The sequence below is a fragment of the Hesperophylax consimilis genome, chromosome 9, assembly GCF_061612785.1.
Source record: "Hesperophylax consimilis isolate HC1 chromosome 9, BYU_Hcon_1.0, whole genome shotgun sequence".
Taxonomy (NCBI): domain Eukaryota; kingdom Metazoa; phylum Arthropoda; class Insecta; order Trichoptera; family Limnephilidae; genus Hesperophylax; species Hesperophylax consimilis.
In genome coordinates, this window is record NC_142844.1 from 27,617,406 (window position 1) to 27,644,346 (window position 26,941).

Consider the following 26,941-nt stretch of genomic DNA (forward strand, 5'->3'; position numbering starts at 1 on the left):
CGGTTAATTGTCGAATTGGATGCTGCATTTGTGTTATAATGTAGCGTGTGGAATAGCACTGTATGTCGTGTACGTCTCAAAGGTATATTAAAGTTAATAAGGGACAGAAGTTCAGTACAGTCAATGTCATTGTTTAAAATTCTTATTATAGAAGATCAGCTGCACTGGGAGGCCCATAACAATGCTACTACCAAAAGACTCTTCGAATTATGTTACATTTTCTGCTCTTTCAGAACAATCCTTAATCTAGAAACACTAAGATGTTTTTACTTTGTACTTTTTCAAGCAATTTATACATACGTTATTGTGGTATGGGAAGGTTGTGCAGAATTCATTTTTTATCCAATGGGTTTAATTTAAAAAAAAAAAACTATAAAAGCTATGGATAATATTCATATGTCACCAGTAAAAATCATTAGAGCCCCCCTTTAAAAAAATGCAAAACTAAACATTCGTAAATTATACATTAGTTTATAATTAGTACAAATTTAAAACACCTTTATTAGTAAGAGCGAAGTCATTTTGTTGGATTATGACTTGCTCATGTGCGGAAAGCCACAATTCAAACGCAATTATTTTATTTTATTCAAGCCATTTCTTCATACAATCAACTTGTATTGTTCCCTCTACAAGTTCAATATTCGAAGTTGTATTATGTTACGAAGCTAGTTTTATTTACCTAGAATTTTATTTCACTTCAGCCATTTAGATTCAATCTACGTCCAATAGAATTTTGAAACAGAAAATTGGATGCACATATTTGTTCACATATCAAGGATATCAAACCACGCTCTTGCGCTTTTGCCAAATACCGGCGCACTGTTGTCAATAAGCTGAAAATAGAGGGAATAAATAAATAGACAAAGCAATTTTGAAAATTATAAGAGTATGCAAAATACGATAACACGATAACAATTGACACACAATCAACGCGATTACACAATGTTGCCTGTCTGAATTGTGCACATTTGTCAGACATTTTGAATAGGTATCTATAGATACAGATATTTTTCATTTGAAGTTTTTTCACGATGGCAAGTCGAGCTATTTTATCGACAGTATTGAAGAAAATCGTAATGATAATATGTATTTTATTTTTATCAGTCATTGTGTAATTCAGGTTAATCACAAAGTATTACTTAAAAAGGTTCTAGTATGATGTGGAGTTCCGTTACGACGCTTGTCATTTGTTGGCTGCATCACATTATTTCCTTCTTTCGGACCGTCCAACCTTAGAGCCAGGAAACATCATTTGTGTCCGCGTTTGATTGGTACAAAACACGGTGCCTCCGAACGCAGCTAGCGTTAAAAAGTAAGCGATCCATCTCCATCTATTGAACATCTAAGAGATAAATTTAAACACTGTGAAACATTGTAATCATTGTCAGTGATGTCCGCCGTTTGTGTAGTGATGAAATGTCACAGTAATCAGTGTTTTAAACGAGTCTTCGATCAACTTCCGTCGTCTCAACACGTAATTAGAGATACCACCATAAGTGCCGAAATCTTGCAATTACTTTGTGTGTTGGTTACAAGTCTCCCCAGAACAGAGAGAGGATAGAACTCCTTTTTCTGCCTCAATTACGGTGCCGCAATCTACACCATCATCGTTCATGTGGGTTTGAATGTTTGAATGATATATAAATTATGTTGTAATTCATTGTAATTATTTAATTGATTTATCGCCGGTAGGGCTTTTACAGAGATTACTAGTCAAATTTTACATATTGCAGAAATATAATATATATGTATAAATGTATATGTATTTATTTTTTCCGACTTTATGTCCGGGCTTAATCTTCCCCACAGGAAAAACTAAACCCTTTCACACACTATACCACAAATGATCATCTAGTTAATCCACATCATAGAAGTGCATTATATAAGCATAATAAATAAAATACGATACCAGAACAACACGTCAAATCACCAGAGATCAAATGGGAAAATAATTCACCGACTTCAGATATTTTCATATCAGAGGGTAATGCTACATATATTTAAAATGACTGATTTTTGCATTTTTATATATAAGTTCTTTGACAGATCTAATACGTATATATATTATTATTATTGAAATAATTAAGTTTCCGCATAAAATTCATATTATTTACAGAAAAAAACTTAAATTTTAGATTTAGAACTTAGATTAAAATTATGTAGATGAACGTAAAACGGGAATGTATGATTAAACTAAGTACTTGTATAGATATGATATATACTTGCATTATAAAATATCATCCAAAGAAAAACAAAATATACGTAGAATGAATTTTACAATTTGATTGAATTTTTTCTAACATACTAAATTAATATTTAATAGAAAATATCAGCGCCCGAAAAGATATCATAGTATTTTGGGCACGTCTTTCCGACAAATGATAGTTGTGTGTAGTTTGTTTTGAGTGTGGGGTGCGGAATATCTTTCATAATAAGTAAATTTTATTTATTCTTTCACCATTTAAGTTTTTTAGATTTTTTTAATATACCCATTGTAATTAATTAAAATAAAATTTAAGAAAACTCAAAATTAATTTAATCCTCCTAAAATCGGTATTTTGTCCACAGTGCGGTGTTGACACAATATGGTGCATGCTCTTCAATGTGGGACTCGCGAAATTCTCTCATGGAAAATTGTGCAAACTGAACAGCAATATGCATAAACATCATGGTCACCAATACCTCGCCCCACGCCTTTCTTGGAAATATTCTCCATAAGATGGGATCATATAACGTTAGTAAATACCAAAGTTTACTGTGGACAAAGCGGTCCTTTATAAGCTAGCTTGATCAAAGGAAAGTTTACTTACCAAATTACTCGTCATTAAACATGTTTCTATTTTTTTTTGTAAGATTTAATACATATAATGAAATAACTGTAGGTACTTCGCGAATAGTGGTATTTAAAATAATCAGAAAAAAATCAGGTAATTAAGGCAATACAAGACTCTAATAACGAGGGTTTGCTCGATTAATTAGTAATTTCCTGAGGGATAGCTCTAGAACATGTGAGATTTTAGTAATACGTTCAGTAGAAATAATTCATATAAACCCCACGGAACGATCGATTTTCTAGGCCTGCTAGGGCAAAGTCCTCCAGATTGTCACCAAAAGTTAAGAGAATGCATTATCATCGACAACTTATTGACTTGCCTACCAATGTACAATGGACAATATCAGCGGGAACACAACAAGTCAATCGGTTTAATTGTTGGCATATGAATCATCTAGATGCGCTTAAGATTGACGATTGATTTTATTCATTAATTTCATTCATTTAACATATATATCCAGCTAACCATAAAAACACCCTAATATAATAGAACTTCCTTCTTCTTCTGGCGTTAGTAACATTAGATTGTTAATATTAATTTTAGTTGTAAGTTGATAAATATGGAAATACTCGTATATATGTCGTTAAGATAGTAGTAATACCTATGCCTTAGTCGTAAGTCACTAGATATAAGTCTTAGAGATAAGTCAGTAAATCTAGTATTAACTATTTAAGAAATATATTTGTACAGCGACCTTGAGGTGATTTCTCACGAAAACGGCGCTATATAAATTAGCCAAATATTATTATTATTATTATTAACGAGTCTATATGCCGAGTTTTAGCCCGATCGGATGACGGGAAGTGGGTTAATTTCCGCTTAAAGATTTTCTTTTATTCATTTACGAAAACACCATCAAAATTAAATAGAAGTTTTTAAAAATCGAAACAAATTACACCATAGAAGTAAAAATGCTATTAGTACCTATTTATTAGTATTCATTGATTTTTTGCTTGTAATCTTGTGTTTGTTCATGGTGTTTGTTTGCCTATGAGAATGTTGCCTGAGTTCATTATTATCTTTAAATATTGAAGACAATATTAGTGATTTCTTAAACGAAAATCTGAAACAGAAAAATCAGAAAAGGAAACGGTCACATCTGGGACTCGAACCCAAGACCCTTGTCTTTCCGGGACAATGCTCTACCAACTGCGCTAATGGGACCCTATCCTACTCGGTCACTTTTAACTGTATCATACTTCGAATAAGAACTACCAACATTGTCTTCATTTTCTTCACCGCACATTTTTATTGGCAACTATCTTTATGTATGATCGCAAGATTCAACCCGAACTAAATGCAATCTTAGACAGCGTCTTTTAGATAAACCTATCTTATTGTTTTTATTTTTAAGTAGAGCATTGTCCCGGAAAGACAAGGGTCCTGGGTTCGAGTCCCAGATGTGACCGTTTCCTTTTCTGATTTTTCTGTTTCAGATTTTCGTTTAAGAAATCACTAATATTGTCTTCAATATTTAAATATTACAATTTGAGGTTTTACTCAATAAAAAGTTATTCCGAAAAATAATAATTCATTATTATCTATCTGTTTATTTTACGTACTTGAAATGATATGTTTTATCTCTATTTTCTACATTGTGGTTTCTCGTCGTGCTTGTGCTGTAGTGTTATAATTATTATTGACAAAATGACCTGCTCACAAACTGCTGCGGTAGTTTTGCGGGTGTTTGTTTATAATCGAGAATAAAACAAAATAAAACAAGGACTATAATAAAGATTTGAAATACTTAAAATAATAAAATGTTTTACGCTGTTTACCATTACGGAGAAATAAAAGAAATAAAATCTTCACATGAAAGTTTTTGGTATGGTTCTTGACTGTAAGAAACTGTTTGATGAAAGTTAAGTTACTAATAAAAAAAAAGTATTGCAGCGCAGGAAGTTTGAACAAAGTCATTACGATACAATGACTGTGTACTGTGGATACAATGACTGTGGAATACTTTTATACTATATCTGCACTTTTGTAAGGATCAGTTTTTTTTAAATATTCGATAGAGGCAAATTTTTAAATAAACCATTTGTCACTTGATGAAGAACGCTGGTACTGAATGCTGAAACTTTAAGAAGAATATACAAGGCTAATAATAATAAGCACAAAAATCGCTTGTTTGCAGAGTCTAAGCACGCCGGATTTTAAAGAAAAAGTGTGTTTTATTTATTTTATGAATAATTTTGTAAGAAAGAAAAAAAAAAATTAAAGGAAACTGCCACAGATAATACTAGCCATAAAATTGTATTTTGTATAGTTATTTATTATATGCGTTCATGCATCTCTAATGAAAAAATACATTTTTTAGAAGTTTACGCATATATTTTTTATAAAGTAATTAAAACTTTTATTTGAATTCTACTTAAACGAAACGATAGGAAAAGCTTTAATTTATCCAATTCATATTTATTGGTATTTTTAACGTAAGCCGATTCGTAGTAAAGATTAATAAAAGTGATATCACGTTAAAGTGCGTATGCATTTTTAAATTACCTATCCAGGTAATTATAAATAGCCTTTAGTTCTCCCATTCTCCATGTTCTTTCTCTCCTCTTGGATGTTGGATAGCATCGTATATACTATACTTTATATCCATAAAGTATAGTATATACGATGCTATCCAACATCCAAGAGGAGAGAAAGAACATGGAGAATGGGAGAACTAAAGGCTATTCATAAAGGCATTTAATTATATGATAGAGCACCATTATATTATGCAGATCCAGGAGACGAAGATAGTATACACAATAAAATCTAAGATTAAGCTCGGTTCGTGAAGGAACGTTAGCATGGAGATCTCTAGCTAAATGCAGCAACTGTAAATTGTATAAAAAATAGATTACATCTTAATTGTGGTATGTGAGAAAAAGAAGAAAACTAACTGTGCTTTCCATACAAATTTGAATGAAAGCAGATTTTCCATTTAGCCGAAGAGCCCAGGGCTCTGTTTTACTTACACTAGCCAGACATCGTAGATCTCCATCTCATTTGAATTTAGTGAACGCAGTTTTGTAGTGGAAATTTAAGCATTGGTCAGGCAAATATTTGGATCACGAAACATTCCCACTAAGCTTTCTCTTACTCATAAATGTATTTATTTTTTGGTTTGACCTAGGATTTAAGGGATTTAAGAAAGAATGCGTATATTCGCATATGTATACGTGATTGCCACCAAAATTTGATAGAATACATTGCAGAATACAATAAATCTATTTGCCGAGTTTCAGCTCGACCGTATGTCGGGAAGCGGGTTAGTTTCCACTTCATTCATACATTTACTACCGAAAAGAAAAGTGAAATTCAATTATTCGTAAATGTATTTTAAAAAGGTTTCGTGTATTTTATTAAAACCATGGATTGTAAAAAACCTTCGGTGATTAAAAACCAATTTCAAGATTCAATCATCATATATAACTCCATTATTGATACACACTTTAACTACTGCTCAACGATTTTACTCTTGTATAAGGAAAGATAACAAATTATGTTGGAATTATTCCAAAATATGGCAAAGAGAATAATACCTAGGTGAAAAAGATTTCGAAAGTAACCAGAATGTTAGAGGAACTAAAATGACTAAAAATGAAACAGATGAATTGGATGAATGAATGAAACAAACCTCTTACATTATGATATGTATTCATATAATAATAAATAACCTGTAACCAAAATTATATACAGCAAGGACATTCACAGACGTAAATTACACACGTGCAATGAAATCAGGCTACCAAAAAAGGACAAAACAAATAAACAAAATAGTTTACTATACAAAGGGATGAAGTATTATAAATCAAGAGACATTAAAGCAAGAGAAAAATAAATTTATAAACTTTCATATAAAAATTACTAAAATAAAATTAATAGATAATTAAAAGATTCTTATAACCTACTGTTACGATACAACTGAATCGAAAGCGTTCATCACTTAGTAGTTTTTAGTCTATGTTCAATAAATGTGTAAGTTGTCCACTCGCTTTACCACATCCGTGTTTTAGTATGTAAACGCAGTCCAGTTCCTGCATACAAATTTCGCTGCACACAAAAGCTTTCTGCCTTGATACGTTTGAATCTTGCTTTTGTGCCTCGAATCTCCTCAGGTACCTTCAGGAATAGATGCTCCATGAGGCAAACCCTGGGATAAGTACATGCATTGGCTTGCTTTGCTCTTTGACCAAGAGTGAACTGTGGCTTTACACTGACTGATTCGAAGCAGGCACCTATAGTAAACTAATGAACTGGTTTGATGAGCTGAGGGTCATTCACTAATTTCTAAAGCTTTCGAATAATCGAATGAAATTTGAATCGGAAACCTTCGGATAATCCTAAATTTCCCACTAAAAGTGAAGGTTGTTTTTTTATTGAAATGACTAGTTGTACCCCGCCATGCGTTGCTGTGGCTCAATCTATCTTTGCATATAGAAAAAAAGCGCGTGTTGCTATTGCTTTCAATAGATGGCGCCGTTTAAAAAAAATCATGTTCTTACATGTCACAGACGACATCTCATAATTCAGGTATATAAAAACACACGCGTATTTGAATGCAACGTTTTGTCAAAATTTCAAATTAGTGAAAAACTTTCAGAATTTAAATTTTGAACAAGCAACATTTTTCATTAATACAGATAAAGAAAAGGTAAAAATTAATAATACGTTAAGAAGCATTTAACTAATTCAATCACACAGGGGAACTAGTCCATTTACTTACACAGTATTTAAATGAATAAATATTATTACTTGTACAATATAATTGCTTAAAGATAAATAAAATAATAATAGTAGGATAAACTGGTTTCAAAAATTTTTCAGTAATAATCTAATAACATATTAAAATATTGGACAGTAAATGAATCAGTGAAAATACGTAGAAAATAGCAACCGAATAAATATCTGAAATCTTTGTTAAAATATCAATCAGTCTGTTGGTTTTGGATGAAAATTTAATTTAGTTTTAAACAAGGTTTCTTTTTCACTTTTTGTTACATAAAGTAAATCGTTAAATAGCTTAGTGGTGTTGTGCAGCTGTCGTGTTGCATCTGGGTAAATATGTATTCCTTAATTTTCTAGGTCTTATACGTTTGTATATATGATAATATGATATTATTTGTTGAAATTTGTACCACACATAATTTTTTTTTTAATTTAATCCATACAGAAGGAGGAAATTACTAAAAAAATAAAATTATTTTACTCAAAGCTAAGTCATTAAGGAAAGGAAGGAGAGGAATCTCTGAGAAGGAAAAAAAGGTTAGAGGGATGGGTAGGAATCTAGGGATCAGTGTGTCTAGTAGTGACTTATGCAAGAATCTACCTTTCCTATTGTAGTGCAAGACGATGGGTTGAGAGAGTCCGGCTGGAGTGTTCAAAGGGTCTCTCCCTCTACCAGTATTTCTCTCTTAGCCATGACCTGGACAAACCTTACCTAATGAACCCGGTTACGAGACCAAACCTATCGAACCACTTATGATTACCTATCGCAGATGTATTCTGGTTCCCGAGGCGGCGGTACCTATACCCGCCTCCCAAATTGATGGTTTATATTGGCAATGTATTCGCTATAAATTAAATGAACACACCTTTGGTAACCAGATGACCAACGGTGAAAAAGTTGATAAATATTTTGAAGGTCTAGTAAATTTATTTAAACTTGAAAAGGCGAGAAGACGATAAATATGATTTACCATCAAAATCTTTGAAAAAAATAATAATATGCCAACATTCAAGTCCAAAGATAAGAAAGGTATCAGAAAGTCAATACTCGTCAAAATATAAGTTCCTCTTTCATAACGAAGAACAAATGGTGACACAAACTTCAGTAGAATGGTTTTGATGTTTAAAATACTCAAATTTATTAAAAAATAATTTCCACCAAATTTTTTTTAAACATAAACCTTTGTGGGTTGCACGCCACTGGGTAGATACTAAAATAAATTGTGAGAACTTTATGTAATCAAATGAGAGAAACTACCTGCACAAAGACTGGTTGAGGGGGATCTTATTACCTCTCCACCAGAACTCTCAGAACATTGCTTTGCATCGCAGTGGGACACTTCTGGACACACTGACCCCCAGATTCTACCTAACCCTCATACCCCTTTCCTTCCAAGAACTTCTACTCCTTCCTTTCTAAAAATACCCTCCACATAAAATCCCTAAAGACGACATAGGCTGTGAGGGTAATTATTTTCGAATTTATAATTTTTTTGGCGATATTTGACAAGTGAAATGACGGAAAGAAGTAAGTACAGTGAATGGTTTGGAGAACTTGGATATTCAGACCTGATCAATATAGATATCGCAGCCCGTACATCAATCATTTCCATAATCCTTTAAGGCGGGAACACATTATTAAAACCCGACGCGACCCGATGAAACGCGATGCGTGTTGAGTCGAATCAAATGTATTGTTTTCTTATGACCAGAAACACACTATGAACATCCGACATGGCGTCGCGTCGGATGTTCATAGTGTGTTTCTGGTCATAAGAAAACAATACATTTGATTCGACTCAACACGCATCGCGTTTCATCGGGTCGCGTCGGGTTTTAATAATGTGTTTTGACCTTTACTCATTCCCATTGAGAGAAACCGAATTCGCTATTCAAGAAGTTTGCATCGAACTGTGGCTTCACTTTGTAGCAAATTCCCAGATGAGGTGGCACGAATTTGCGCTTGAAATGCCATCAGTACGAGCACACGTACAATTTTCCAAGCAATTTTAGAAGAATGACGTTCAGTTGGTCGCCCCACAAGTTCTTTAGCTGAGAAGAGATAAATTGAATACGCTGTGAAATATTAAACGGGGTTTAAATTTGACCGAAACCATCTAAAAAGAGCTTGCAATGTTTGTGGCAATGAATCTGAAATCTGACTAGAAAATGGGTATAAAAATGACATTAGAAAGAGCCCACCCCATTCTAATCAGCTTCACAACTTACCTGATTGGGTAATACCATAGTACCCATACTCGTGTCGAGCAGTTGAGTATCTGGTACGATATTCACGTAAAAAAGTGTAATAAGAATGATGGAAAAAACAAATTATGAAATAATAGTATAGTGCCGTCAATAAATTTTGAATCCTTTTTTTAATTTACCGAGCATAGCGAAGTTATGTTTTAATTCGACCGTTTTCATTTAGTCTGTCTGTAAATTTGTTGGTACGTTCCGGTTCCGGTTCAAGATGGTGGCCGTGTTGGACACTGTCTCTTTACCTCCCAGAGTTCGCATGAGCCTTTTACGAACTGTCAAATCGGAATAATCAATATTACGGTACTTACCTGCCTGATGAATGTTTGGAAACAGAGTTGTTATATTGTGACGTTTCTTTGAACAATTTGTTTAATTCCTTATTTAAATACAATTTTAAAACAGCAAAGTCCCGTTTTTACTCGACTATTTGGCATTTAGTCTGTCAGAAAATGGTGGCCTCGTTCAATACTATAATTTTATCACGCACGGAGAAAAATGAGTACGGCTTTTTTTATTAAGATACTGTTAAATGCGACTGCTTGACCATTTCCTAATAAAGATTAGTCATTCAGAATATTTCAGAACACGTGTTCAACGCATGTGGCCTAGTCCGAATAAATAAAATACACGATATGCGAAAATATTATAATTTTGAACAACACGTGTTCAGACTTCCTGATAACATATTCGTGCTTTACTGATAGTTTGTTATAAAATTTGTCGTTATAGGCCTCTAGTCCCGTTTTTAACAGGAAAGCTAATAATTTGACGAGATTTTAGATAAGTTAACAATATTTCATATCAGCAATATTTTCTCCTTGCGCCTTATAAAATATTATGGTACTTAACTGCCTGAAGAATGTTTGGAAAAGAATTGTCATTGAGATAGTGACATTTCTTTAGACAAATTGAATAATTCCTTATTTGTTCATTAAAAAATGTAGCGTAACATATGGTTAATAATAATAGCTATTTAGTACTTACAGATTACTTACAGATCTTATGATTTTTGCGGAAAGTTTGGTTTTGATTTAGAGAAAATTAGAAACATGTTTTTAACTTTTCATAACCTCCACTGTTCACAGAATTACAAGTAAGTGTACTACATAAGTACCTACACATAAATGTGATTGATATTTCATATGAATAAAAGTACCTACTCTTGCGGATAGTCAAACATCAATAATTGTAATGGAATTGGTTCTTGAGCTTGAATGAATAAGCGAGTACCAAATAATATGTAAAAGCAACACAGAAAATCGATTTTGTCCTTTCAAAGGACCCGACCAGCCATGAATTGCGGAGAAAACAAGAAAAAAACATCTCAATTTCTTTGGTTTTTGATGTTGAACCACTTATCTGAATTGTTAGGTTAGGTTTCGATAACATTTTCTAATTTTTAGCGCCAAAGAGCCACAGACCAGTGGGTTTCTCGTAGGGCGTATGCAATACCTATAATATTCCCATGCATAGTTCGTATACACGTCACCGTTGAGAATTTGAAATGATCTTCGTCATAGCTTCATTGTTATAATATTGATGGATGACGAAGATTATTCTTCTATGATTGATGGGATATTTACAAAACATTAAAATACATATATATTAATTACGTAGTATTAACAAATACCAATATCGATGATTATATTTCTATGCGTACATTAATAAATATGTGGAATCGAAATGTATATCAGAAGAAAACATTTATAAATATACAGAAATGTAAAATTGTATCAAATTAAAATTTGATTAGCAATGACAATTTCATTATGTTGCTATTTAAATTTGAAAGTATTAGAACTGGTCGTTTCGTAGAATTTGAAAAATTCATCAAATTTCAAAATAAATATTCAAGTCCTATTCATGTTCTGTTGTTATCCAAGTACTGTAGGCAACCTACCAATGATAAAAATATTAATAGAACTTGAATAAAACTTTCACAGAATTTTTTCTTTGCAATATAATGAATTGTTCAAAATCTGTGAAACAAACTTTCCTTACAAATCTAAAAATGACTCGTCCCAAAAACGGGCAAGAATTTGCACACCCCTGTAAATCATTTTGATAATGGATTTGGGAATGTTGTAGACATGTTTAAAGATTCCGTAGTAGTGATGAAACAAAATTTTTATAATTATTTTCTGAATTTTACGGGTGTATCACTCCGTAGTGAATATAATTTTTTTTAAAGAATAAGTAATTAATTTTAAATATCTGCCTAATCCTGTGAGAATTTTAATACCACTGTCTGCGTTTTATAAAATAAAGCATTTAATTTTCTTTTCCTATTTAAAAACTAGCAAAATTTAAATTCGACAGAAACATATGTTCGTGAAATGTCTTCAGAAATATGATTAAAGATTTCAATATTCTAGTACCTTCAGTCTTTTTCGTTTTCACACAAGACCTAGAATGAAGATTTTTTATGAACGGCTTTTAGGTCGATTGCATACGAACTTTCCCTCAGACTAGTGTACGTAAAGCATGGGCGTTTAACTTCTGGTATCTAACACAGAAGTCGCACAGTATAATATATACCTAACCATAATCATATGTAAAGTGGATCTTTTACAAGTATAATTACATATTGCATATACCTAAGTATCTTATTTCAGAGTGGAACATACGCTCAGTATTGCCCTGCACGGAGAAAAAAGAGTCTTGCTAATTTATTTAAAACTCTTCTCTTCCTTGAAGGGTGAAAGCCAGAAACAATTGAAAAAATTAAGGGGTTTCCTGAAAAACTTTTAGTACATTTCAAATACATTACCGCGATGTCGGGACACGTGTTTGACCACGTTCGGAGAAACGATTTGAAAATTCGCACAAAAAATGTGGTGGATATGTTTTTGTTAAAGCACAATACGTTTTAGGTTTGAAGCTAGTGGGACTATGTCATCTCCATTTGGGGTGTTTTGTGAGACTGAATAGAGTGGGGAGGAGAATATGGTGGTTGAGAAATACCTGGCTATTCACGTATGGTCATTAAACATGGTTGAATATATATCAATCAGCGTTTCTGGATTATGGTAATCCACCAGGGTAACACTTGAGAATCTGTCACTCTTTATTCATCGATTTTAAGAAAATCTACAAACAGATGATTTGAAAATTCGCACAAAAAATGCGATGAAAATATTTTTACTAAAGAACAATACGCATTTGATTTCAAAAATTCCTCTCGATTCTATTTCCCGAGTGCCAATCGACAGACAATGAAATCTGGAGAGAATTTCCCCAGAAACACTACAGACGGAAGTATACATAATAATAATAATTCTACGCTCATTGTTTGTAGGTCCTAAGGCATTTTCAGATAATGGCATTTGATTTGCTTCCTGAGACGCATTGTTCTAAACATAATAATCGGTACGGTTCTCATCAATATTACGATTGTTTCGATTACCAATGAATTGAAAATAGACAATACTTGTCAACATTTGATATAGAATTTCGAAGAATACATTGGAATAGGTTGCAGGGTTTGTATAATAAATAGTTTTGATTAGAAAGTCAAGTACCTAGAACTTTCAATTATTTAAGTTACTATATAAAGTTTAAGGTAGGTAAATGAAAGTATTTCATAATTCAATTTGACTGAAATCTATTTGGCTGCCTGCCGAATGAACATTGCCCTGATGATAGCCAACATCCGATGTCAGAGAGCACCAGAAAAAGAAAATTAAATGTCATCCCAAATCTGAGTTGTTGAGAACCAGAGCGAGACGTAAAAATGACCAGTTATCGTGAGGAAATTGCAATAATTTTCCAACTGTTGGGAAATATATCCAATATATTACAAAATCTTACAAATAAAATTTTTGAAAAAGTGGTAAAATTTTTATTCACTTGATACATGACCGTGTATGTAAAAACCTTACTAATTGATAAGTAATATAGAAACTTACATAAAATAGTTTATGGAAATATACATAAAACATTGTTTATCCAATCAAAGAGGGTTATATATCTGTTGTATAAACTTGAAACAATAATTATTTTTCCAATGTATACTAAAATATTATTTTTCTTCTCTTTAAAGATGTCTTAAAAAAACACCATTTTAGAAAGAAAATATAAACACCTATTAGAATTGTGTATTTTAAATATGATTTTATGTTAAAAAGTGAAATATTTTGATTTCTTTGATTATTTTGAAAAAAAAACTTCAAAACGTAGCAAAATATCAGAAAAATTTCAATTAAAAAAACACAAACCTCTTATGAGCTAAAAGGAGATAAAACAGTTGTCATTTCACTTTTTATCTCATTTATACAATTTATTTTTTATTTCTTTAACTAGCTTAAATAATAACCTACATATAAATTAGTATACTATCGTGAATTAGTATTGATTTTTTTCGAATGCTTCTGGTTTTCACCTTTCAAATGTTTTCTAGGCCATCATTTAAAATTATGGAAACAGGGAAGGTAAATTTATGTATTAATTTTGTTTAAATTGGCAATTTACAAAATTATATAAAAGATCACAGTCCAATTCAGACCTAAATGGAGTTGAGGCAATTTTAGAAAAGACTTGATAGAAGAGAGGATATTTGTTTAGAGAGGGACAGCTAAAAAGTATGTGATCTAAAATTCCCACTTCTAGACCACATAATGTACAATCTGAGGAGTCAAGCACGTGAATTTTAAAAAGTAACGGTACAATGTCCAATCCTCATTCGAATAAGTGAGGAAATTTTTTTTGGAGAAATGGGGCAGTTGTTGAAATTACGTTTTTGATGGGATATTCATTTTATAGAGGCTTAGCAGGCTCCCCATTGAGGTGTTATTTACTCAAACTATTAGCTTCACAATACAATAATACTAAAATTTAAATATATAACACCCCGTGATTTTTCAAGGGTTATTTTTGATTCTGCACTAGTTGTAAATAGAAAAGAAGATATAAAAAAAATCCTTCCTTGTACAAAAGTCGAAAATCAAAAATTTACTTTAGGATTTCAATTATATCACCAAAAAATACACGAACCTTTTTCATTATGTCAATTTTGAAAAGAGCTTTGACTTCTCTAGGAATATTCGCACCTCTTCTGGCAAATAAAATACTGTCAAAAAGGATTATTTTGTAAACCTTTTTTGAAACGTGCAATTTACTGATAGAATGACAGCGTGGGTGTTGTGTTGTCACACAGCACAGGACAATACTCTCCCTCAAAGTAAAATGTCTAAATAACAATATTATTTTGACATGTTTTTGTTTGACGGGAAAGCGGATTCTTGGAAAAACGGCTCAGCGATCAACAGAGTGGATGTTTTTTTACAGTAAAATTACTTTGTTTTTGTTTTGTTCTTTTTTTTTTAAATTGTAACTGTTATTTTATTAATATGCACGCGTCTTTGAGGCTGGAGTATATAAGTAAGGTTTGTGTTTTTCACTAAATAATTAGAAAAAAATAATTTTTGATAGTAATTGGTATTTTATGTTCACAATATTATATGGGGAAAGCAAATTTTGTAACATGATATTAAAAACACTTATTTCGTTTGTTACTCTGCCTGTCTGTAACACAGGTTTAATGAAGTTCTGTGAAAATTCTATTCAAGTTCTGTTATCATTTCCATTATGTGAAACATGTGTCCCAATCATGATATAATTGCAGAACGTGAAATTTGATGAATTTTTCAAATTCTGTGAAACTACTGGCCCTAAAACTTTTGCTTTAAATTAACGTTTCATTTTCGAAATTCGAAGTGGGTTTGAAGAATTCAAACAAGCATTAAATACCTTTAATTTAATTTTATTATCTGAAAATTATTTTAAATTCTCGAGAGTTCAAACTATCCGTGAATTTTCAAAAATTTGCGCTAGTAAAAGTAATGTTTATGTGATAAAAAAAATTTCAATATGTTGCATAATATCACTAAATTCTCTTCAAAAATTCATTTTTATGAAGTAATAAATGAAACAGAAACTAACTGTTACGCCATTTTTTAGAAGGGATGCAACGCGACACATTTCGTTCTCGGTGCGGTCCCTTGTCAAGCACTCAAGTTAACGCTTATATATAAAGTCTTAGGTAAGGTTGTTTCAATAAATAATTGATCGTTCCATGTCTACCTGGATAGTTCCCGACATCAGCAACATCACTAAATTCCTAATTATTTCAGCTTTCTCATCCAAAAATGCACACAACTACAAATTTTAATTTCCCTACATAGAAGTCTGTGGCAGAACAACTCCCCACTTGCATGCCATAAACGTAGAACAGTTGAAAATTATTTAGGCCTACCGTAAGAGTTCTAAAGATTTTTTTTTTAAATTAAATTTTTCAATATTTATTCTTGTGAATGATAGATGAATTGATTTTTTTCCATGTTGAAAAATTTAAAAAATAGGGTGAGAAATAAATATAGGTATATAAAAAAAAATCAAGGCTTAGATCTCCCGTATTTGGTCTGAGTCATTTTAACAAATCAAAATCGAACAATATATTTTTTGATTTGAATTTACTATATATATACAAGATGTCCGGGGGTAAGTGCGCTCACTTTGGTGGGTGAACAATAATATTTTTTCGAAATTTCAAAATTTTAAGACAGTTTTCAGGTAAAAAACGCTGAATTATTTGGATGGAAAAATAAATATTCTCTGCATGGTACGAAACAATGGAATATCAAAATAGTTATATATTTTTTTTGCTTCTATCATCCTGAAGTTATTGTACTATACCCCCGGACACATGTATATTATGCAATGGTCATAATAGGCAAAAAAGAATGCTTTAATGACCTAAATGTTTTTCAATTGGACTATTTTTTTGGCGGTATACTCGGGTCCATAGAGATAACTTTTTGTCAACTTGAAATTTAGAATTTTCAAAAAGAGATTTTTTTTATAATCCATAATGTATTACTATTGACCATAGAGAAAAACATATTGCCTGTTCTGAGAAACCAAAGTTCAGTTGTCTTGTGTAATTACTTATGTATTCCTATCCTTATATGACCCTATCTTCCCAAGTCAATTAACCATTTGGTTATTATTGGACCGATGTACTATTTTTTTCAGATAAATGTTTCAGTGAGAATTTTTTAATATAATTTTAATCGTACAGTAAAATCAAGTATATAATAATTTTAATTTGGGAAGCGGGTATGTGTACCGCCGCCCCGGGAGCCATTTATTTTATAACCAACAACTCTGCCAAATTTCACCTCAAGTGGTTTGCTACTGCGTGGTTGACCGGATCGGGAGGCACTGATCGAGAAATCTTGCATCGCAGTGAGAAAAAATGGATTCACACGTTCTTTACTCCTGGACACAGTGATTTACAGGTTCCTACCTACCCCTCATACTGGTTTCCTTTTCAGAACTTCCTCTACTTCATATCCTTAAAACGACCCTCCACACAGCCTCCCAAAGATGACGTAGGCTATGTGGGAAGTTATTTTCCTTAGGGCCTCCTGTGTACTGATACCTATTTTAGATACATGTTTTCTGATACCTTATTATATGATATCATTTCTGGTGTGACTTCTAGTGATATATTTTATGTTTATCATATATTTTTTAAAGATTTTCTTGGTTTTGAGTACGTGGATATTAAATATATAATTTTTTTTTAGTTTAATATTGAAATATTTAAATAAATTTGTATTTCAGTGATTTCTTGAATTTAAAACTGAATTTTTGATAGATCAAATATAGCACCATATTTGACGTAAGCCCTCAAAGTTAGGAATTATGAATTAACGCTTACTTAAATAAAACATGGAGTTTGGGAGGCGGCAGCCTTCTGCTTCCAATGTTCGTTTTGCTCAACACACTCCGAGCGAGACCTTTTTATTACGTTTTAAACAATACAAGAGTGTGTTTAAACTTGAATAAATACACCTTGCCACGTTAATTCGGAATGTATTAAGTTTTCGTTTGTTTCCTTTCATTTGCATAAATGACGACAGGACCCGGGAAGGTATATCTACCTCTATTATAATTATGTATGCCTACAATCAGTGTAAAAATTAGTAACGCGTTTTAAATATACAGAAATGTCGAATACAGTTTGTTTGCACAATTAACTTGAGTGTGTTTATCTTCTGAAAACTATTATTATTTAAAATTAACTTGAGTGTGTTTGTTTTCTGAAAACGTTTATTCTTTATAATTAATTGAGTGTGCTTGTTTTTAAAAACTATTATTATTTAAAATTAACTTGAGTGTGTTTGTTTTCAGAAAACTTTTATTATTTATAGTTAACTTGCGTGTATTTGCTATAAGAAAACTATTTTTATTTAAAATTAACTTGAGTGTGTTTGTTTTCAGAAAACTATTTTTATTTAAAATTAACTTTTGTGTGTTTGTTTTCTAAAAACTGTAATTATTTAAAATTTGTATCCAATGTTACATACGCCAGGGGATCTAGCACAGTGAAATCAATAATTTAAAAATACAGGTTGATAGGCGTAACTACGGGTGATTTTACACCGATTTCCCGAGCACAGTCGCGCTATTGGTAATGGAAAACGACATACGCCGAAAAAATGGCGCTTCTGTCTATGAATTGACATTCCTAGACGGCTACGTAAAAGTATTTTTTCACCTTTAACATTAATTTATCAAAAAAAAAAAAAAATTAATATTTGACAAGTTCAAGTATTTCACCTAAAAATGTAGACAATTTGTCTCAACGCCATCTAGTGAGAGAGTTAGCACTTACAATGCCTTTCTCATATAAAATAAAGTTGGTTGTTCTCAGGTGAAAAAAATGTAACAAGCAGTAATTGTTGAATGAAACACTAGCATATATTGAATAATTTCGCGGGTAAGAGATAAGCCTCCATAGCTCAGTGGTCAGAGCTTTCGACCGGAAATCGAATGGACACGGGTTCGAGTCCCGTTGGCGTCATGTATTTTTTATCAGGAGATTTTTTCAATGTGGATGAGTGTTTCAGGCGAACAATTATTGCTTATAAAAATAAAAATAATTGTTATCCTTTGTGCTATGCATAAATAAAATCTTGTCTTAAAAACATTAATTTATCAAAAAAAATAATAAATTGAATATACATTGGCGGTCTGCATGTACTTTTTGACATTAAAAAGTTCACAGTTTCGACTACAAACTTTTGTTTCTCCAAGTTGGAACGGAATCAATTTATCGCGTCTTAATTGAATTAATTAAATCTGTGGATCATGTATACCATTTCTTTCAGTTCTAAATGCTTAGTTAGTTGACCTCCATTCATTAATAAGCCAGTTATTTTGCATATTGAACGACATTTTCCAAAAAGTGCATATTGAAAGCTTATTTTTATGCCATGGAGGCTACGCTACTTTTGTCTACAAACTGCCGGAATAATATTCTGACCGTGCTCGCAAATATCGCTAACTGACCATAGATGTCGGATTTCATCAATATCGTATTGACGTTTTATCGATCTACTGTGCTATTTACCCAGGGAAAACGTGGACGTTAAAAAAACCTGGCTATTATGTTTCCACTTTCAGATTTTTTCTCAGATGTAAAAAATATAATTTAATACTATGGAATGTTGGATCACGTGTCAAAAACAAAAATAAAATGGTGGCAATAAGGTTAATAAATAGTTTTATTTTTAAATAAACATGTAGGTAGGTATGCAAATGGTCAAACAACGTTTTCTAATAATTTTAACTAACTTTATGGCTTCGGTATACAATTATTATTCGGTGCGCAAAAATTAAACAGCAGAAATTATTACACACAAAAGGAACCGGACACGCAACTGTCCCCGCGATTATGAGACCGCATTGTACATCAATTAAATGTAAATAATATTTAAATATCATCTTTAAAGTTTGACTTTTTCAGACTGTGTTTAGTTTGAAAATTTAAATGATATTTATAAATATTTCAGATGCGTTAATCAAATACTGCGAGTAGAACACGTCTTGGCCTAATAATGGAGCATTTATTAATAAATGACTCGTCAAAAAAATGGCTTATGCCCAGAAAAAAATAAAATTTCAGGCCTTTAAAAACGGCCTTTATAATCAATAAATGAATATATATACATAGTTTATTTTATTTATTTAATGTAACAGATTTCAGGATCATTAACCCATTGGTATATGAATGGTTGAGTTAAAACATTGGCCTCCGAAATAATTTTGTACACAAAATTTTAAAATCTGAAATGGTGTACTAAATCTAATATAACTTTTAAGGCGATGCAATACGTCGTGTAATATTTTGAATCGAGCCGCTATCAATAACACACCTTACGTAGATGGCAATATGGCTTAAATTCCCGCTTAACACCATCCATCTGTTTTGATTTATGCAAGAAAAAAACATGGACATAAAGTGCCTTTTATTTTATTTTGTGGATGTTCAGGCACAAATATTTAAATGTTTATCGATCATTTTATAAATAACTTAATTCGCCACATTATAAAATAAAACCATAACCGAAAATGGGTTCGTAAGTAGAAGATTTCGAATTTTAAAGCAGTTTTCATAGGTCTTATACATTTCTGGGCTTATAAAAAGATTTATCTAAAAAATACTCGATTATTTCAAAGGCCAAGATGTATTCTACTAGCAGTATTTAATAAAAGCATCTGAAACATTTCTAGGCCACCAAATTTGCAAACCAAAAACACACGATTTTGCATTAATACGAATTGCATCGCCTTAAACCGAATGTTTAAATTTAATCTCTAATAACTAAATAGTGTAAAATAAAGTAGCTATCCGCGTCTGTTTGTTTGTGCGCTTAGTTTTTCTAAACTACGCAACAGATTTAGATAGTTATTTTACAAGCAATAATTATTAGCCTGAAACACTCATCCACATTGAAAAATCTCCTGATTAAAGATACATGACGCCAACGGGACATAAACCCGTGTCCTTTCGATTGCCGGTCAACAGCTCTGACCACTGAGCTATGGCGGCTTATCTCTTATCCGCGAAATAATTCAATATATACTAGTGTTTTATTGAACAATTACTGCTTATTACATTTTTTCACCTGAAAACAACCAACTTTATTTTATATGAGAAAGGCATTGTGCTAACTCTCTCAATAGATGGCGTCGAGACAAATTGTCTACATTTTTTTTTGAAAATTACTAGAACTTGTCAAATATTAATTATTATTTTTTTTGGTAAACTAATGTTTAAGACAAGATTTTTTATGCATAGCACTAACGGTAACAATTATTTTATAAGCAATAATTATTAGCCTGAAAAAATCACCCACATTGAAAAATCTCGGTGAGTCTTTCAGTGTGGATGAGTGGAGTGGAGATTTTTCAATGTGGATGAGTGTTTCAGGCGAATAATTATTGCTTATAAAATAATTGTTACCCTTTGTGCTATGCATGAAAATCTTGTCTTAAACATTAGTTTACCAAAAAAATAAGATTTAGATAGGGTTATCACTATCATTTTATGTATAAAATACATGCATATTATATTTAAAGAAAGTATAGAAAAGTCGATGTTTTGTAATCAAGTAGAATTTTTTTGGGGTGCTTACATTGCTAACGCTGGCTAATCCTTATGAGATACATCAACATAATGTACTACAGAAATGTGTATCTTACATAGACATATGAATATTAGTAGACCTGCCCTAAGTGATTAAAAGCGTATTATCCCCACTCCCCATACCGGTTCCATTGGAGCCGGCTGTGCTCGCGTATGGCCTCAAGTGAAATTTGAAAACGTGACGTCATCATTCTTGTGCGAACTATGGTCGAGGCATCATCGGTTCATTTTACGAAATAACACTGCAAAATGTTGACTTGTGATATGAAAACTTGTAAAAATAGATGTGAAAAAGAGAATAAACCCAATTGTCGTATTACATTCCATAAGTAAGCATTATTTTACTTTATTTTAAGCTTATTCACACCGTATTATATGGATCAGTTTTAGAAACATATACTATCACATCACAATGTAGCGATTCTCAAGTGTGCTCATCGTTGTTTACTGGGGTAAGTAAATTATGAAACATTTGTAAAAGTGTCTTAACTAAATACTCTGAAACTAACTACGACTCTGCAAACAAAAGAAATTTACTTTGCCGAATTTGGACTTCGCAAATTAGTTCATAACGTGGCGAGTAATTTGCGCTCCCATGTAAAAATGTCTATTCATTTAAAAGCAGATTTTACTTTTAAGAACTAAATGGTGATATTATAATGCGAGATGCCTATTTACTGATAGATTGATTTATTGACGAATCACAGTCAGCCTTACCCCCTTCGTTCTTCAACAGTTGATTTTACCCCTCGCCATTATCTTCTCGTCTATTAATTCTTATGTCTGTGGTATCTTAGAAAGACCTACAGAAAAGATAATGTTGATATATGTCTACCCCTTAAGAAAAACCCCCAACAACGACGGGTACATATCAGCTAGTATTATATAAAAATAAAATAATGTGTTTAAATGTGGATATGCATATAACTATTATAATAAATTTCTTAAATTAGGTATATATTAAATCCAAGTACGTGTACAATATCAATAATTTCACTGTTAGATGAGTAGACTACAGGCGCAGCTTTAGTTCCATATTAAATCGCTAATTAATGACAAAGGGAGATGTGATAATAAGTGTGTGTTAGCTTTGTTGGAAAAGGGCTGCGTAATAAATTTGGAATGGGTTGATAGTTAATACGTCTTGTCTCCACGTGTAACTTACTTAAATAAAGCAAATTGTATGAAGAGGGGCGGCCACATTTCCATTATAAATTAAATGTAATTTTCAAGATTGGAACTGATTTTTCGAGAATTCTGTCATTCCCGTAATTTTTTAAGGGTCTGCGCTCTTATAATATAAATCATGTTAAGTTTTTTTGTAATGTGTTCAATTAAATAAATAAAAATTATATATTTTTTATGTTCAAATCGTTTGAAAGTTTAAAGTAACGTTTTGATATTTTTATTACAGTGCTCTGTGAAAAAAGTTTAAAAACTATGTATTTTTATGCCCTATGCTTGGTATTTTTTATTAAATCAGATTAGCACTTCCAATTTTGTACTGCCTGTTAGTTCTCCAACTGCCTTCAGTTGGAGAACTAACAGTTTTTACATGATTCTATTGATAATTGTCAAAAACAGACTAATGGATTTTCAAAGTAGGTACTCGTAAACACAAATCAAACAAATTATTTAGCCACACGGGATTATTAAGTTATTTATTTTCAGAAATCGTTACATTTAGAATGGATTTTATAAAAAAATGTTTCCTTTTGAGCTATTTAATTCAACATTTATGAACAATAATTAACTTTGAATAATGCCAGGTATTTTCCGGTTATCAACCAAATAAGTTGTTTTAAGGTTTCAACAAGGTGTTTCATAAGACTAAAGCGTATGTACAATATACTTCATCAAAATTCTTAAAAACTTAAAAATATTAATCGTTATAATCTATTAAGGCGATGCACTACGTAGTAATGCTAAATCACATGTTTTCGGTCGCCTAGAAATGTTTTCAGATGCTTTGATTAAAAACTGCGAGTAGAATACATCCTGGTCTTTTTATACGCCCAGAAAAAAATAATGTATAAGGCCTATGAAAACTGCTTTAAAGTTCAAAATCTCCTACTTACGAACCCATTTTCGGTTATGATTTTATTGTATAATGTGGCAAATTAAATTATTTATAAAATGATCGAAAAAAAAAATATTTATGCCTGAACATCCACAAAATAAAATAAAAGGCACTTTTTGGCCATGTTTTTTTCTTGCATAAATCACAACAGGTGGATGGTGTTGATCGGGAACTTAAGCCTTATCGCTATCTACGTAAGGTGTGTTATTGATAGCGACTCGATTCAAAATATTACACGACGTAGTGCATCGCCTTAACTAATAATTTATTGTTAGTAACGAGTAGAAAATAACAAACATCCTTATCATTTTTTATTTTATTTTTATTTTTGGTATTTTATTATTTTCAACCCATGGAGATACTAAATATTGTAGATATTAAATGTGATGTATGTAATAAGATAATAATATTTAATTATTGGAGACAATATAAGCGTTTCTTAAACGAAAATGTCGGGGCGTCCCGGCAAGGAGAAGGTCATGGGTTTGTCCTAGATGCAAACGTTTTTTTTGTTTCATATTTTCATTTAAGAATAATATAATAGTCTTAATAATACTAAAATAGTCTTCAATAATAAAATATTAAATTTTGAGGTTTTACTCATTAAGTTATTCCAAAAAAAGAAGATAATAATATGATTATGCTTCAATTCGTTCACTCGTGAATAAAACCATTGAAAAAAAACATGAGAAAAAATTATTACAATTCTTTTTTAATTATTTTTATTTTTGTAATATTGACCTCATTGGGTGGCTTACCCGTGCTGAGGCCTCGAACGCCTTTGAATATGTGACAGGTGGAATTTTTTTGTCAAAGTCACTCACCAGTCAAACTCAGTTACATATATATATACAGTAAAATACATTAAGAACATGGAAAAGAAATGCGTAAGGGAAGGTTGGGTATTCAGATCGGTTAACTAAATATAGCTAAAGCCATTGTTTTTTTTCGATTCTGAGTGTTGGAATCTGACCAAGGCGATACTGAGAGTCGATACTGAGAGAGTAATTTGAAAGTCAGGCTTAGTAGGTATTTGTAAACATAAGAATTGTTTAATCTTTTAAAGGGATTGTGATTTATTTTAGTTTTAAAATCAGTATGTTTTGTCCGGCGAATGGTTAGTGATATTAATATTTTTTTAAAATTACTAAATAACTTCATAGACTGCCCTCAAATGTTAAATCTATACAACTTCGTCAACTTTTCACTGTGAAATAGTAACTGGTTGCGCCAATACGCATTATACACCAATTTATACACACATCTCATGCATTGGGGAATTGACCATACTCAGGTAAGATGACACAGTGTTTACATCTATGAAACTATACGCGCCACAAGCCCCAAGATGTCGTTTACATGCCGGCTCATAGATGGCATCACCGCTCAAAACTTTAGCGACCGCCCAATCGCGTTGTTTGGATGTGGTGTGCAACTTTGTGACTTCGTGACTCAAAAGTGTTTTTGCCGATAAATTTTTATCACGTACGTTTTTTGTTTGATTTGACTACTTTGTTATGAACTGTGATTATTATGTGCTATGAATATCTGAATGATTGAAGTAACCTCAAAGTTTATAGCCACAACAGGCGGAAAATATAAATATTACCTCGCAGGGTAAGATGACATAGCAACCGCCGCGTCGGCTTAAGATGACATGGACAAAATATAAATATTACCTCGCAGAGTAAGATGACATAGCAACTGTCGGCTTAAAATGACATGATAATTATATAGCAAATCGAAGCTAGGAGAGCATTGGGTATGTTCTAGTTATGTAAACGATGGTGCCACACTCTATGTGCTGGCGTTGCAGTAAGAACTAAGCTAAGATAAATAGGTATGTCAACTTAAACTGATTTGTGTCAATTTACCCACTTGGACATGATAGGTATTTTTTAAAATTTAATTTTAATTGTGTAATTCTTTTTATCGTCAAGATAATTTTATGAGCTTCGTTAATAAACGTTTTTAATATGTACACTTAGATTTATTTTTTATCACCTTCGAATAACCAAATATTTGCCTCCAAACAAAAAGTATGCCATCTTAAGCACAATTCCCCTACCTATGTACATACATGCGACCACTGAACTGAGAGAATATTGTTGTTCCTTTGTTCTACCTACTTCGATTCCGGCACCTTATGTAGTCAGTCTGTTACAATAAGTCGCATAGCTCACTATAAAAAAACCACATCCGCGCGAGATCTTACTCACTTACCTTATTACATTTTCATCCGAGCCGATAACGTGCAAATCGTTATGTGTTCAGTGCCATTGCTGTGAGGAGAATAAACAGGAAGAAAACGAGTGCCCTTGTTCCTAATGGTGAGTCCTTCCTTCCTTACAACATTTTATTCTTATGTGCAGTGTTAATTACAATAAAATTCAAGTTCCTTCGACAAACATTTCTTACCCTCCTAAAACAACATAATATAACATCTTTTACACACCACTAACAATTAATATCACTCCCACTAGCGTGAATTCACCGGACTGCCAATACATAAACAGATCTTTTAGATATTTATTTTTCGGAATAACTTTATTGAGTAAAACCTCAAATTGTAATATTTAAATATTGAAGATTGTGTCTTATGTTTTATGTCTTATGTCCCAGATGTGATTGTTTCCTTTTCTGATTTTTCTGTTTCAGATTTTCGTTTAGAAATCACTAATATTGTCTTCAATATTTAGATCTTTTAGATATATTAAAAGCCTCTCCGCCGTACATTAAAGCAAAACTAATTAGTTGTGAAAGTAATTGATATTTATTTTGATATTATGTTTGTAACATGATAAATAGATATTATATATCCTTCTGATATTTTTTATATGTATTATATTTCAGAATTATGTTAATTTCAACTTGTGTTATATTTGTTAGAGCCATACCGGAGTTCAATAACTAAATATTTTCCTACAACTTATTCTCTTCCGTCTTAAGGCCAGCTGTTAGATAAGGTTAGATTAGCCTTAACGGATGCGTGCAACATCGACTAAGATACCCCCTTTTTCTAACTGGTTTTAACCTGCAGACTTCAATTCCGACAGATGCAAATTGATGGCGTAGTTATGGGATAATTAGAAAACATATATTTGCGAGACAATGCTTGTAATAAATGTAATGACATTAAATATGTTAAATTGTTTAATAAGAATGATTTTTAACATGACGAGATGGCTGTATTTGCCGCCTCCTGAACATGCCGCCCGCGTGCGGTGCACGCCCTGCCCTCCCACTTACGGCGGTCATGTCTGTCCTTGAATATTTTTTCAGAAAATAAAAAAATGTCGTGTAACTGTAGATTTATATATTCATATCAAATTAAGGTAAACTACTTTATTTGATTAAAAGGAGAAATGGAGTTGTACGAATAAACAAAGAAAAGGAAACTTTTCACTTTTCTTGTACCTTCTATATTTAATACTAGCATATATCTCCGGAGTTGCCAGGGCTTTGCGCAGAATTTTTAAAATTCTGCGGGATACAGTGAATATTTTGAACGTCAAGTGTGTAAAAGTTCATCACGATGTATCACAG

At 31.9% G+C, this 26,941-nt stretch overlaps 1 protein-coding gene across 1 annotated transcript in view; it reads right to left on the minus strand.

Moving 5' to 3' along the window:
- LOC149421187 (lachesin-like) overlaps positions 1 to 26,941 on the minus strand; it is a 214,561-nt gene that overhangs the window by 13,263 nt on the left and 174,357 nt on the right. The window lies entirely within an intron of this gene.